Below are 14,942 nucleotides of genomic sequence, written 5' to 3'. Positions count from 1 at the left end.
CATGGCTGCACTTCAAACGGTCCATCCGCTTAGTCAAATTATGGCATACTCTTTCCAACATTTCGGTCGGTATCGCACAAATAAATGTTTCAATGTTGTCTCCCAATGCGTCAATTGAAGCGGGCTTGTCTGTATAGTCGTGAGCTCTAACATCTAGCTTTAACGATCTAGGCGGTCAATTGACCGGTCCCGATCGTGAAATAAAATGTTCACCGAACTCGCCTCTCTATAAGTCCATTGTTACGCGTGCTGTGTGGGATGTGGCACCATCTTGTTCAAACCACATGTCATGCAAGTCAAGCTCATGCATTTTGGGCAAAAAAAAGTTGTATATCATCTCACGGTAGCGCTCACCATTCACACTTACGCTTCATCTTTGAAGAAGTACGGTCCAATGATGTCACCAGCCCATAAACGGCACCAAACTGTGACTTTTCTGGATGCATTGGTAGCTCTTGCAATGCTTCTGGCTAATCTTCACTCCAAAATCGACAATTCTGCTTATTTACGTACCCATTGATCCAAAAATGGGCTTCGTCGTAAAATGGAAGAAGCGTGCGATGAACTTTCTTAATAGAGCACGCATTTTGGTAATACAAGTAAAAGTGTGCTTAGGTCGGACGGGCCGAATTTTATATACCCTCCACCATGGAGCGCATTTGTCGAGTTATTTTCCAGGTGCCTCTTTTTTCGGCAAACAAAGTAAAGGAAGGGATTAAAAAAAAAATAATTGATATGCTATTGGAGTTACATCAAGTTATGGTCAGATTCGGACCATTCGGACCAGTCATTGTGTAAAATTTCAGCCAAATCGAATAAGAATTGCATCCTTTAGGGGCTCAAAAAGTAACATAGGGAGATCCTTTTATAGGGGAGCTGCATTAGGCTATAGACCGATTCAGACCATATTTGACACGTATGTTGAAGGTCATGTTGTACAAATTTCAACCAAATCAGATAATAATTGCGCCCTATAGAGCCTCAAGAAGTCAAAATCACAGATCGGATTATATGACAGCTATATCAGGTTATGGACCGATTTGAACCACACTTACCACAGTTGTTGGAAGTGATATCAAAACACCACGTGCAAATCGGACTAAGATTGCGACCTCTATGGCTCAAGAAGTCAAGACCCAAGATCGGTTTATAGCGCAGCTATATCAAAACATGGACCGATGTGGCCCATTTACAATCCCAACCGACCTACACCTATAAGAAGTATTTGTGCAAAATTTCAAGTGGCTAGCTTTATTCCTTCGAAAGTTAGCGTACTTTCTACATACAGACGGACGGACGGATGGACCGACGAACGGACACGGCTACATCGACGACAAATGTCATGACGATCATGGGTATATATACTTTATGGGGTCTGAGACGAATATTTCGAGGAGTTGCAAACAGAATGACGAAATTAGTATACCCCCATCCTATGGTGGAGGATATAAAAATTCAATAAGAAGATGTTTGAACTGAAGATGTTTGACAGAGAAACAAAACAGGAATCGTGCATGAGCTGTTTAAACCAGTGTTGCCAAAAAGATAATAGCTAAAAAATTACCCTTTATGTTAACCACCTTTCTTCATAATGCGGAAAAAAATGCATCGTTTATGAACCCATTGCAGTTACAATATATTAAAATATGTTCTGATTTGGACCTTAAATCTGGAAATCAGCATATATGGCAGCTATATCCAAATATAGACCTATCTGAACCATATAAGGAACGGATGTCGGAAAGCCTAACATAGATCAAAATTTCAGCGAAATCTGGAAATCCTGGCCCAAGACCGTAAATTGGCAGATCTGTTTCTATGGGGGCTATATCAAGATATAGTTCGATATAACCCATCTTCGAACTTAATAATAATCTGTGTAAGGTTTCAGCTAATTATATTTATTTTTAAAGCCTGCAGCGTGATTTCAACAGACAGGCGGACGGACGGACAGACATGGCTAGATCATCTTAGATCTTTAAGACGATCAAGAGTACACTTTATAGGGTCGGAAATATATATTTCGTTGTGTTGCAATCGGAATAACAAAATGAATATATCCTCATCCTTCGGTGGTGGTTATAAAAAGAAGAGTGCATTGGAAAGTAAGAAATATCAAAAAAAAAAAGTTTTTCCAATTATTAAAACCAAATCTAAAGTTTATACAATATTTAATCTATTTTTGTATGTATTAAATTCATTCCTTATTCAAGCGCATGGTAAAAGTAACTTTTTTTTAAATCTATATGAATTTATAGCCAATATATGTAGTATATATATATATATACATATGTATGTTTAGTATATATTAATTCAATCCACTACACAAACTCATATGAATACATATGTTGAATGTACGTTTGTATAAGCTGCATCCAGTTGCATACCATACGAATAGCTTTCTCAGTATTCCGCTGATATATTTGCTTATTTCCGACTAACGAGGGTCATTTCTTCATTGTAGTACATTGGCATATTCCCGGAGCAAATCAAAAAAATTAAAAAAAAAAATTTTCATGCAATAAGCTATATGCAAATCTTGATCGATCCAGGCCAAATTGCAGAAATATGTCGAGGGGCTTAATCTAACTTACTGTCCTAAATTTTCGGCGACATCGGACAAAAAATGCGCCTTTTATGGGCCCAAAACCTTAAATCAAAGATCGGTCTATATGGTGGCTATATCCAAATCTGGACCGATCTGTGATGTATTGCAGAGGTATGTCGGGGGGCTTAATTTAACTCACTGTTCCAAATTTTGGCAAAATCGGACAATAAATGCGCCTTTTATAGGCGCAAGACCACAAATCGGAGGATCGGTCTATGTGGCAACTATATCCAAATCTGAACCGATCTTGGCCAAATTGGCAGAGAATATCGAAGGGCCTAACGGAACTAACTGTCTTAAATTTCAGCAAAATCGGATAATAAATGTGGCTTTTATGGGTCTAAGACCCTAAATCGGAGGATCGGTCTATATGGCAGCTATATCCAAATCTGGACCAAATTGATGAAGGATGTCAAAGGACCTAACACAATTCTGTCTTAAATTTTAGCAAAATCGGATAATAAATTTGGCTTTTATGGGCCTAAGACCCTAAATCCTATATCCAAATCTGTACCGATCTGGGCCAAATTGACGAAGGATGTCGAAGGGCCTAACACATCTCACTGTCCCAAATTCCAGCAAAATCAGATAATAAATGTGGCTTTTATTGGCCTAAGACCCTAAATCGGCGGATCGGTCTATATGGGGGCTATATCAAGATATAGTGCAAAGTTTCAGCTCAATATATCTATTTTTGAAGACTGTAGCGTGATTTCAATAGACAGACGGACGTCTTAGATTTTTATGCTGATCAAGAATATATATTCTTTATAGTGTTGGAAATGGATATTTCGATGTGTTGCAAACAAAATGACAAAATGAATCCATCCTTCGGTGGTGGGTATAAAAATGAGTGACAACCTAGGATTTTGGAAGTGCTACACTAAAAAGGGGGTATCAAAAACGGGGGCAGCGAAGCGGACCACCGGTTTGCTTGTCGGTCTATATGGCAGATATATTTAAATATGAGTTGTATGTCGAGGCCCCTATTGCAAATCACTGTTTCATATTACACCAATTCGGCGAATAAATGCGCCTCTTATGGTCCTTAAAACCTAAATCTGAAGATTGTTCTGCTATAGTCTACGCCATTTATGGTCTTTAGACCCTAAACCTGAAGATTGGCAGCTATATCTAAATATAGCCCGATCTAGATCATATTCGGGACAGATGTTGGGAGTCTTGATATAACTCACTGTTCCAAATTTAAGCGAAGTCGGGTAATAAACACGCTTGTTATAGGCCTAAGAGCCAATATCGGCAGAACGGCCTATATAGCAGCTATATCCAAATATGTTCCGATCTAGACGATTTTTGGTTCGAATATCGACGTTCGTAATAAAACTCACTGTGCAGAATTTCAGCGAAATTGGGTGATATCTGGGTTATATATAGGCTTAAGACCCTAAATCGGCAGATCGGTCTATATGGCAGCTATTGGGTTGCCCAAAAAGTAATTGCGGATTTTTCATATAGTCGGCGTTGACTAATTTTTTCACAGCTTGTGACTCTGTAATTGCATTTTTTCTTCTGTCAGTTATCAGCTGTTACTTTTAGCTTACTTTAGAAAAAAAGTGTAAGAAAAGTATATTTGATTAGAGTTCATTCTATGTTTTATTAAAAATGCATTTACTTTCTTTTAAAAAGTCCGCAATTACTTTCCGGGCAACCCAATTTATCCAACTGTAGTCCGATGTGGCTCATGTCATACGAGTCTGTGCAAAATTTTAACTAAATATCTCAATTTTTAAAGACTTTAGCGTGATTACAACTGGCGGGCACACAAACGGCCAGACGGACGGACGGACAGGTACACAGACGTCGGTAAATCGTCTTAGAATTCTACAGCGATCCGAAATATGTATACTCTGTAGGTTCGTACAAAAAGAGATGGTTTCCATGGCGCTATATCTAATCATGAACCAATATGGCTCATCAACCGATATAGAGATTGGATTTGCCGGGGAAGGCCACAGAGGCACAGAGGTTAGTTTATCCGCCTTTGACGCTAAACGCTTAATTTTGAATCAAGCGGGAACACCTAGCGACATTTGTTAGGGTACTATACTAGGTAAATGCCATAGCAGCAATGGTAAAAGATTCTCCCCAAAGAGGTGTCCCTTGCGGCTTGCCTTTCGGATTCGGCTACAAATAGAAAGTCTGTTATTATTGAGTTGAAACTTAAAGCGGACTGCGCTCATTAATATTGGCTTGCCCAAAAAGTAATTGCGGATTTTAGCATTTTTAATAAAACTTAGAATGAACTTTAATCAAATATACTTTTTTTACACTTTTTTTCTAAAGCAAGCTAAAAGTAACAGCTGATAACTGACAGAAGAAAGAATGCAATTACAGAGTCACAAGCTGTGAAAAAATTTGTCAACGCCGACTATATGAAAAATCCGCAATTACTTTTTGGGCAACCCAATACGTAATAAGTTATCCCCTATTCCTTGATTCGTGGGCAAGCTTTCTCTATTTATTGAAATCGTAAGGAGGAGTTTTTCCCCAGTATTTGAGGTCTTGTCGAAGATCGGTACATTAAACCGCTGGATATCGGAAAGCTTACACCACTCGAATGACCTTATTGTTTAAAGAAAACTTCTCCGAGCAGTTCAATACGAAGCAAGGATCAGGCGTAAAAATCCTGCGGAATATGAAATAATACGAATAACAAATTGGCTAATATATGATACTTTGTATTTGGCGGGCAGTCAGAAGCCAGACCTCGGCAGACACTAATATTATATGCATTTTTTTTTTTTTGTGGTTTATCAGCACTTAGTAAAACAGTTGAGCTGTACTTGGCGTGTTCGAGAGAAACATTCTTTGCAAAGTAAAATTTTCCAACAACCCTCGTTTTAAAATATAAACAAGAACATATTGAATGTATTGGTTGAAAGCGTTTTCTCGTTTTACATCTGACAACCACAATGTATTTCCTTGTGGATTAAAAATTGTGGAATATGTGAGAACCGGCAATAAATTGTCATTTGCGAATTTATACATACTCAACTCTACACCGCACATGCCACCGAACATATCGGTTGACCTGGGTGCTGGACAGTGAGTGGCAGAAGACAATGTGCGTTTCCACCATCAACCACTTCATATATAGAGAGCAAACAGACATCTGAACATTTCGTTTGTAAGTGAACCCAGCTTTTGAAAACTGAAATTCAAAGTATAAGTATTACATGAGTGTTTGTTTAATGCAAACAGTGATATTTTATATTTAGGCTGCATACGTTTTTTTTTTCTTGTGATTATTTCAATAAAACTCACTTTGACCGGCTCTATGTGCTACTGTTTGTAGTAAGTGCATTGAGAACTTTAAGGGAAAGCACCAGACTATTACATCAAAACTTCGTAAATAAATGATAATTTAAGTTTGGAAAAAGGTATTCAAATGAAATTGCGGACTTGGCTATAGAAAGAAGGTCCCTTATCACTGAGCTTGAACTTGAATCGGACAGCACTCATTGATATATGAGAAGTTTACCCCTGGTCCTTAATGGAATGTTCATGGGGAAATTTGCAATTGCAAACTCCTTGATGGACTTCAAACCTTTTTAGTCACCCGGACCTGATGGAATATTTCCGCCTGGCCACTATTTTTACAGAGTGCTAAAGACTTGCCAAGGAGGCCACCGTAACGCAGAGGTTAGCATGTCCGCCTATGACGCTTAACACCTGGGTTCGAAACCTGGAGAGTCCATCAGAAAAAAATGTTCAGCGATGTTTCCCTTTCTCATATGGCAACATTTGTGAGGTACTATGCAATGTAAAAACTTCTCTCCAAATAGGTGTCGCATTGCGGCATGCCGTTCGGACTCGGCTATAAAAAGGAGGGCCCGTATCATTGAGCTTAAACTTGAAACGGTACTTAAACTTGAATCGATACTTAAACTTGAATCGGTGCTTAAACTTGAATCGGACTGCACTCATTGATGTGTGAGAAGTTTGATCCCTGTTCCTTAGTGGAATGTTCATGGGCAAAATTCACAAAATTGCCAATAACTTGCATGTACTCTGAAAAGCCTGGCAGAGGTAAATGTGGTATTTGTACTCAAGACCGGCAAGGCAAGTTATGCGACATTAAAGGTCTACAAACTTATGAACCTAACCTTATTCTAGAGCGTTGAATGGAACACCATTAAAGGTTTTGTAAATAGCAGGGAATACCTGACTTAGATTTTCTTTTTCGAGGATTGTTTTTAGTATTTAGAGCGCAAAAAAGCTGATGGTACATGTCTATACCACGCCCTCTTTTTAACCTAACCTAATCTTATCTTCGTTCTTCCTACGCAAAACCATGAAATGTATTGTGGATACCATAATAAGGTATAGGACATTCAGCGAATTGCTTAAATACAAACAGCATGCCTTTGTCAAGGGAAGGTCGGTGGAGATTGCCCTGCACGAGGTTGTGCATAAAATAGAATAATCCTTCGATACCAAGACGTACACTTTGGCTTTGTGCATTGACATCGTGGGGGCTTTTAACAATGTGCGGACCGAGACGCTGATCCTATCTTTAGATCAGTTCCGGATGGACCGAGACCTTAGAGACTGGATAAACCATATGCCTAGCAACAGGTGGATTAATTGTAGGTCCCATGACATAAAGAAAAGGGAGAAAGTGGCACAGGGGGTATTTTTTTGGCACGGCAATGGGTGACCACCATAAATAAACTAAAATGGATACTGACTGAGGAGGAATTTGAATCCGTCTGCTACAAAGATGACGTCATAATACTTTTAAGGGGTAATCATCTGAATTAGCTATGCAGAAAGGCCAAATGGGTCTTGGAGATGGCATGCGACTAGCCTGGGCCTAGGTGTACCAATGTTCTTCCAAAGAAAACTTAAATCTACCGGTTTACGAAGAAAACGAAGATGGGCCAATCCTCGATATTTGAAAAGGTCAAATACTTAGGAGTGAATAGGGAACTGAATTGGAAATATCACATTCAGGAGAGTACAGAGAAGGCTCATAAATGTTGGACACTTTGTAGGCGGGCCATAGCCTTGAAACGGTTCTTGAATTCGAGGGTAGTCCACTGACGTGATTAGACCAATATTCACTTACACCTCGATATTCTGGTGGACTGCAATAGAGAAAAAGTGCAGCTTAAGGATGATACAACAGGTTCAGCTAACATGTAGTCTTGTCATAGGTTGGGCAATGAGGACCATATCCACTAGGGCACTGGACACTATTCTAGGTATCCGACCTACAGATAAGTGTGAGGCAGCCACTGCGGCTATGAGACATAAGGTAGGATGGTAGAATGGATAGAAGCAAATCACACCATCGCGGTTTAGTGGAGGCGATGATAGAAAACCTGGAGAGAAAGGAAGAGAGTTCGGATCGGATACCTGAGACGACAGGGCGAGGCACTGCTGCCAGCGGCACAGTTTTGGATTGACGGAACTTTGGTATTGTCATCTGGAAGTTCATGCTATATGGATGGATCAAAGCTAAGGACAGAGTAGGAGTGGGGGTCTTTATTGAGAACCAAACGACTGCAATCTGATCCGTGCGAGCACAGAATACGTAAAGTGGTGTGGTGTTAACGCGAGGACGTAGAGTATGAACAAGTCTCTAAGAATTTGAGAATATATAAGATTCGAACAAGTCGATTTTAATGTCCTTATATATGATGGTCTTTTTTGGTTGAAATTAGGTATCAATTGTTTCAATTTATATTGCAGTTCATGATTTTAGCAACTATGAGTTTCAACACTGCTTTCTTTCCCTATCGATATTCTATCACTTTTTTAACTATTGTTCCCTTATTCAAGATTATTTTCCGGTTTATTAAAAACCATAACCAAAAAGTTCAAACTTTATCAATTGACTTCTGATCCATTCTGGTGTTTGTGTGCTCAACTCATGTCTACATCGTTGGCCAAGTTTTGAAGGTTTTTATGGTCTAACAAACTTTTGCAAACACCTGAGTTTTAGAAAATGGCAGCAATAAACTTTTAAATGGGAGTAAATTTAAAATAGTTTCTGCATAGTGTTTTTTTTTCTTTTGACTGCAGGTACCTGACTTTGATGACAATTTTAGGATTTATGGGAAAAATTAATCGTTGGGCATTGTTGCATGCAAAGGGAAGAGCATTTTTTTTCAGGGCATTTAGGGTACAGCTTTCAGAAGGATAGATTTCATCATTGATGCCATAAGGGTAGAAAGGCCTATGGGGGGTTGGCTAAGCAAGAAATTCAAGCTAATGATTGATGCTTGTATATGTTAGCTGTATGTACCACCATGTACAATAAAGTATACACTTTCCAAATAAACAATTTTTCCAAAATTTTTGACACAAATATTGTCTGAATATGCAAAACATGGCATATAGGGCAGAAATTGTGAATTGTAGAAAAGTCGCTAAAAACGTAGATTAGGTTAAAGTGGCAGTACAATATTACGATGACTACGAGTAAGGACGGGTTGAAACCCGGCAAAGTCAACTTTTTGTTATCCTACACCGCACTGGTTATGCAGGCCATTGGAGTAGACATCTCAACTGACCTACTCTAATTGGTGACATTGATGCTTTATAAACCGATCCGAAACCACTAAAGCGAAATATTTGCTTTTTAACAACAAAAGTGTCTCTTGATTACCAACAACTAACTCAAAGAACTAAATTATTGAACATTCTTTAAATGTAATTTTTTTTTTGAAGTGTGCCTTCTACAACTAAAATCATTAATTCAATTACCAATATAGTTGATCATCAACTCTTTTCACATACAACTAAAATTGTTGAATTTTTCTTGCAGGCAATTTTTTCTGTTTAGAGACGAAGCCTACTGAAAATGGAAGAAATCGGTTCAGATTTGGACTAATTTTGCATTGATATGGTGATTTGGCAATAAGGATTCTTTTATGACTCTTTCAACTACGGGACCGTTTCGTAGAAACCGCTTCAGGTAAGTACTTATATATATATACCACTTATTTTCACTCCTTATAAACCGATCTTCTCAAAATTTTGTAACCGATTATGCACATGGAACCCACCATCATGGATTCTGCTAAAAATTAATACAAAATAATTTTATTCTACATACCAAGCTTTTGTCAAACCATCCAAAATTAAAGCTTCTACAGAGATAAAAATAATTTTGAAAAACAACAACTTTGGTCGAAAAAACAACTACGAAAATTGTTAATTTTCCTGCAACAATTTTTTTTTTGAATCTCAACGACCCAAAGTACAAATTTGTTGTTGAAAAGCACTCTTTGCAAGCCAACATGTAACAACAACATATCCATAAGCAAGGCAAAAAATCATCTAACCAGCCAATGCATATGCTTTACTTCGGGTGATCGTGTTTATGTTTTCTTTGTTCGACTCGCGCTACTTTGACTCGTTCGTTTTACTGTTGCTCTCGGGTTTTCATCTGTCGTTTTATAGTATTACCCTTAAAAACAAATTTTAATAATTTTGGTGCCGCAGAGGATTGAACTCATAACCTCACGTTTGGTAGTATTGCACGCATCCTCTAGCCTACCGACATAATCTTCTTTATGATGAAATAAAACACTGCTGCACAGTAATAAGTGTCTCAGTTAATTAAATTAAAAACAAGTAAAAGCGTGCTAAGTTCGGCCGGGCCGAATTTTATAGACCCTCCACCATGGATCGCATCCATCGAGATCTTTGCGCAGTATCTCTTTTTAGGCAAACAAAGAACAATGAATAAAGACGGAGGAGAAGGAGCTATATCAAGTTGTAGTCCGATACGGGGCTCAAGAAGCAAAATCTGGGATCGGTTTATATGGGAGCTGTATCAAGCTATAGATCGATTCAGACCATATTTCTAGAAGAAGTCAAGATCCCAGATCGGTTTATATGGCAGCTATGTCAGTTTTTTGAAGTCATATCAAAACACCTCATGCAAAATATTAGCCAAATCGGATGAGAATTGCGCCCTCTAGCGGCTCAATAAGTTAAGATCCATGATCAGTTTATATGGCAGCTATACCAGGTTATGGACCGATTTGGGCCATACTTCACTCAAATGTTGGAAGTGATACCAAAACACCACGTGCAAAATCACAGCTAAATCGGATGAGAATTGCGCCTTCTAAAAGCTCAAGAAGTCAAGACCCAAGATCGGTTTATATGGCAGCTATACCACGTTATGGACCGATTTGAACCATACTTAGAACAGTTGTTGGAAGTTATATCAAAACACTGCATGCAAAATTGCAAATCAAATAAGAATTGCCAAATCGGATAAGAATTGCGCACTCTAGAGGCTCAAGAAGTCAAGACCCAAGATCGGTTTATATGGCTATATCAAAACATGGACCGATTTGACCCATTTACAATCCCAACCGACCTACACCAATAAGAAGTATTTCTGCAAAAATTTTAAGTGGCTAGCTCTACTCCTTCAAAAGTTAGCATGCTTTCGACAGACAGACGGACAGACAGACAGAATGGCGAAATTAGTATACCCTCATCCTATGGTGGAGGGTATAAAAAGAAAATTTTAAGTTAGGAATTCCGTGCTACTTACAAAATCCTTAATTGTTTTCAATACTACTGGTACTGTGTCTCCACCTAAGTGCCGGTATCAAAGGACATGCTCCAACGTCTCATCATCTTCCCCGCATGCATAAGTGAGCTCGTAGTCCTATGTGTCCCGTTGTGATACCAATGGCTATACTGACCTCCTTCTTGCTTTCTTTCAGCAATAGCCTCGTCATTTCACGATCTGGATCCCCCCATAGGATTTCCGCCGTCCTACCGACTGTTTCGCTGTTCCACAATGTTGCATGAGCATTAGTCGCCCACTCCCTGAACTCGCACTGCGTCGACCCGAAAGGCTTCGGGTTAACCATGTCTATTGACGGCAGTCCTCTGGTCTTCACAGCCAAATCGTCTGCCCTTTCGTTTGCCCTTACTTCGTTATGGCCCTGCACCCAAACGATGCGAATTTTGCCATCCCCAGACAAGGCATTTATCTCCTTCTTACACTGCAAGTTTGTTCGTGACCTTGCCGTCCTTATGGCAATTTTACTGTTGGCAAAGATGTTCACACTCGACGTCCTCGCGTTAGCACCACACCACTTCAGGCATTCCGTGATTGCCCGGATATCCGCCTGCAGGACCGTATTATGGTCAGGCAGTTAAAAACAGATCTCAGTCCCTAGGTTCTCAGTGTACACCCCCAGGCCCACTTTGTCCTCTAGCTTTGATCCATCAGTGTAACATGATCTTCCAGATGGCAATACTAGGGTTCCTTCAATTCAAGTCTGTGCCGATGGCAGCAGTGCCTCGCAATCGACTTCAAGGTTCATCTCAGGTATCCGATCGGAAACCTTTTCCCTTCCTTCCAGGTTTCCTATTGTCGCCTCGATTATACCGCGATGGTATGAGCAGCTCCCAACCTCAATCCAATCTCCCATCGCCTTAAGTCTCATAGCCGCAGTGACTGCTTCGCACTTAATCTGTATGTCAATGGGTCGGATATCTAGAATAGCCTCCAGTGCCCTAGTGGGCACTGCCAAGACAACAACGCTCCGCTTATGCCAAGACAACATGTTCTCTGAACCTGTTGTATGGTCCTTATATTGCACTTTTTCTCCATAGCAGTCCACCAAACTACTGAGGCGTAAGTAAGTATTGGTCTAATCACTTTCCTGTAGGGCCAGTGGACTATCCTCGGATTCAGGCCCCATTTCGAGCCTTTTCTTAAATAAGTTTAATGAAAAAAAAAATTTTTTTTGGCCGACCGGGTGACTCGAACCTGGTTTTGCAAGTCATGAATGGCATGGGAGTTTTATGCTCTGCATGGTAATACCTATTTTAACAACTACCTCAGTAATTTTGTCTGTCAAGTTTCTTGTAGAGACTTACTTACGTACTTCGGAAAATAATGTCTTCGATTCAATGCTAAAATTCGTTGAAAATTTAATGTTTCACATACAAATGAGTGGTGGTTGTTTTTTTGTGAGAGTTATTTTTTCTGTGTAGGAACCGAACAAGGATGATCGAGAGACCGGTTTATATGGAACCTATGTCAGGTTATAGACTGATTTGGACCGTACTTGGCACAGTTGTTGAAAGTCATAACAGAACACTACGTGCAAAATTCGAGCCAAATTGGAGAATAATTGCGGCTTCTAGGGGCTCAAGAAGTCAAATCGGGAGATTGGTTTATATGGGAGCTATATCAGCTTATAGACCGATGTAGTCTATTGGGAATCATAATAGAACACTACATGCAAAATTTTAGCCCCATGTACTGCATAATTTGGCTTTCCGGTGCTCAAGTAGTCAAATCGGGAGTTCGGTTTATATCAGGTTATAGACCTATTTGGACCGTACTAAGCACATTACATCCAAAATTTCAGCCAAATCGGTCAAAAAGTGTTGTGTTCCAGAGGCTCAAGAAACCAGATCGGGATATTGGTTTATAAGGGAGCTATATCAGGTTATAGACCTATTTGGACCGTACTTGGCACAATTTTTGGAAGTCATACCAAAAGTTTCAGCCAAATCGGACCAAAATTGTGGCTTCCATGGGCTCAAGAAATCAAATCGGGAGATCGGTTTATATGGGAGCTATATCTAGATCTGAACCGATATTGCCCATTTGCAATGCCCAACGATATGCATTAATATTTAGTATCTGTGCAAAATTTCAAGCGGCTGGCATTAAGCGTTCGCCCTCTATCGTGATTTCGACTGACGGATAGACGGACGGACATGGCTAGATCGGAACGTTGAGATGATAATGAATATATATACTTTATGGGGTCTTAGACAAATATATCGATGTGTTAGAAACGGAGTGACTAGATTAGTATTCCCCCATCTGATGGTGGTGGGTATAAAAATACTTTAATATTTTAACGAAAATTGCTATGGATTGTTTTATTTACCATCTGACCTGCTATTCCAAAGTTCATAAAAATCTGTTCATAATTAGATATAGCGGTCATATATTGACATTCTTCCATTACACTTATAGCGTAAGTGTAGGGTATTATATTGGGTTGCCCAAAAAGTAATTGCGGATTTTTCATATAGTCGGCGTTGACAAATTTTTTCACAGCTTGTGACACTGTAATTGCATTCTTTCTTCTGTCAGTTATCAGCTATTACTTTTAGCTTACTTTAGAAAAAAAGTTTAAAAGAAGTATTTTTGATTAAAGTTTATTCTAAGCTTTGTTAAAAATGCATTTACTTTCTTTTGAAAAATCCGCAATTACTTTTTGGGCAACCTAATATATTCGACACCGCCCACGTTTTGCCTTTCCCTACTTGTTTCTTCAAACTATTGATATATTATTACACAACTTCTGTACATCTACATGGAGAGCAAGCACGCACTTGACCAAGTGTTTCAACAATTCATCAGTTTCTACGAAAATTAGTCATTCAATTCATTAGATTAGTTTACGTATTGCCAAGTGTCGGACAAACGAGCATACACACATGTATATGTGTGAACATGGAATGTCCATCTTTGGCATCATTGTTTCCAAAGAGGTACTTAATCAATGAATTCCATCCTGAATAGGCATTGACACGTGTAAGTGTAGGCGTAGGCGTGCAAATAACAGTGCGTATGTCCGTTATCAAGTCATCATTCCCTTCATCGTGTTGGTGGTATTCGATTGACAACTTTAAGTGGTTCTGCATATTATCCTTGGTAACATCTCAACCACCTTATTTTGCGACTGGTTGTAATCACGATAAATCCTTGTTCTTGGGGACATGTATGATGACAGCTTGTGGTGGATGTTGTCTTTTCGACTGCACGACTTTACAAGCAAAAGCTTATAAAGTTAGGCTATGACCGAACCTAGTATACCCCTTCTTTGGATAATTACTTTTTATACGCTCCCCCATAGGATAAGGGGTTTACTAATTTCGTCATTCTGTTTGTAACTACTCGAAATATTCGTCTGAGACCCCATAAAGTGTAAATATTCTTGATCGTCGCGACATTTTATGTCGATCTAGCCATGTCCGTCCGTCCGTCTGTCTATCGAAAGCACGCCAACTTCCGAAGGAGTAAAGCTAGCCGCTTGAAATTTTGCACAAATACTTCTTACACTAAGTAGGTCGGTTGGTATTGTAAATGGGCCATATCGGTCCATGTTTTGATATAGCTGCCATATAAACCGATCTTGGGTCTTGACTTCTTGAGTCTCTAGAGTGCGCAATTCTTATCCGATTAGAATGAGTTTTTGCACGAAGTATTTTGTTATGATATCTAACAACTGTGCCAAGTATAGTTCAAATCGGTTCATAACCCGATATAGTTGTCATATAAGCCGATCTGGTGACTTGA

This window comes from Stomoxys calcitrans, chromosome 3 (assembly GCF_963082655.1).
Source record: "Stomoxys calcitrans chromosome 3, idStoCalc2.1, whole genome shotgun sequence".
Lineage (NCBI taxonomy): Eukaryota > Metazoa > Arthropoda > Insecta > Diptera > Muscidae > Stomoxys > Stomoxys calcitrans.
Note: the sequence above shows the minus strand (reverse complement) of the source record.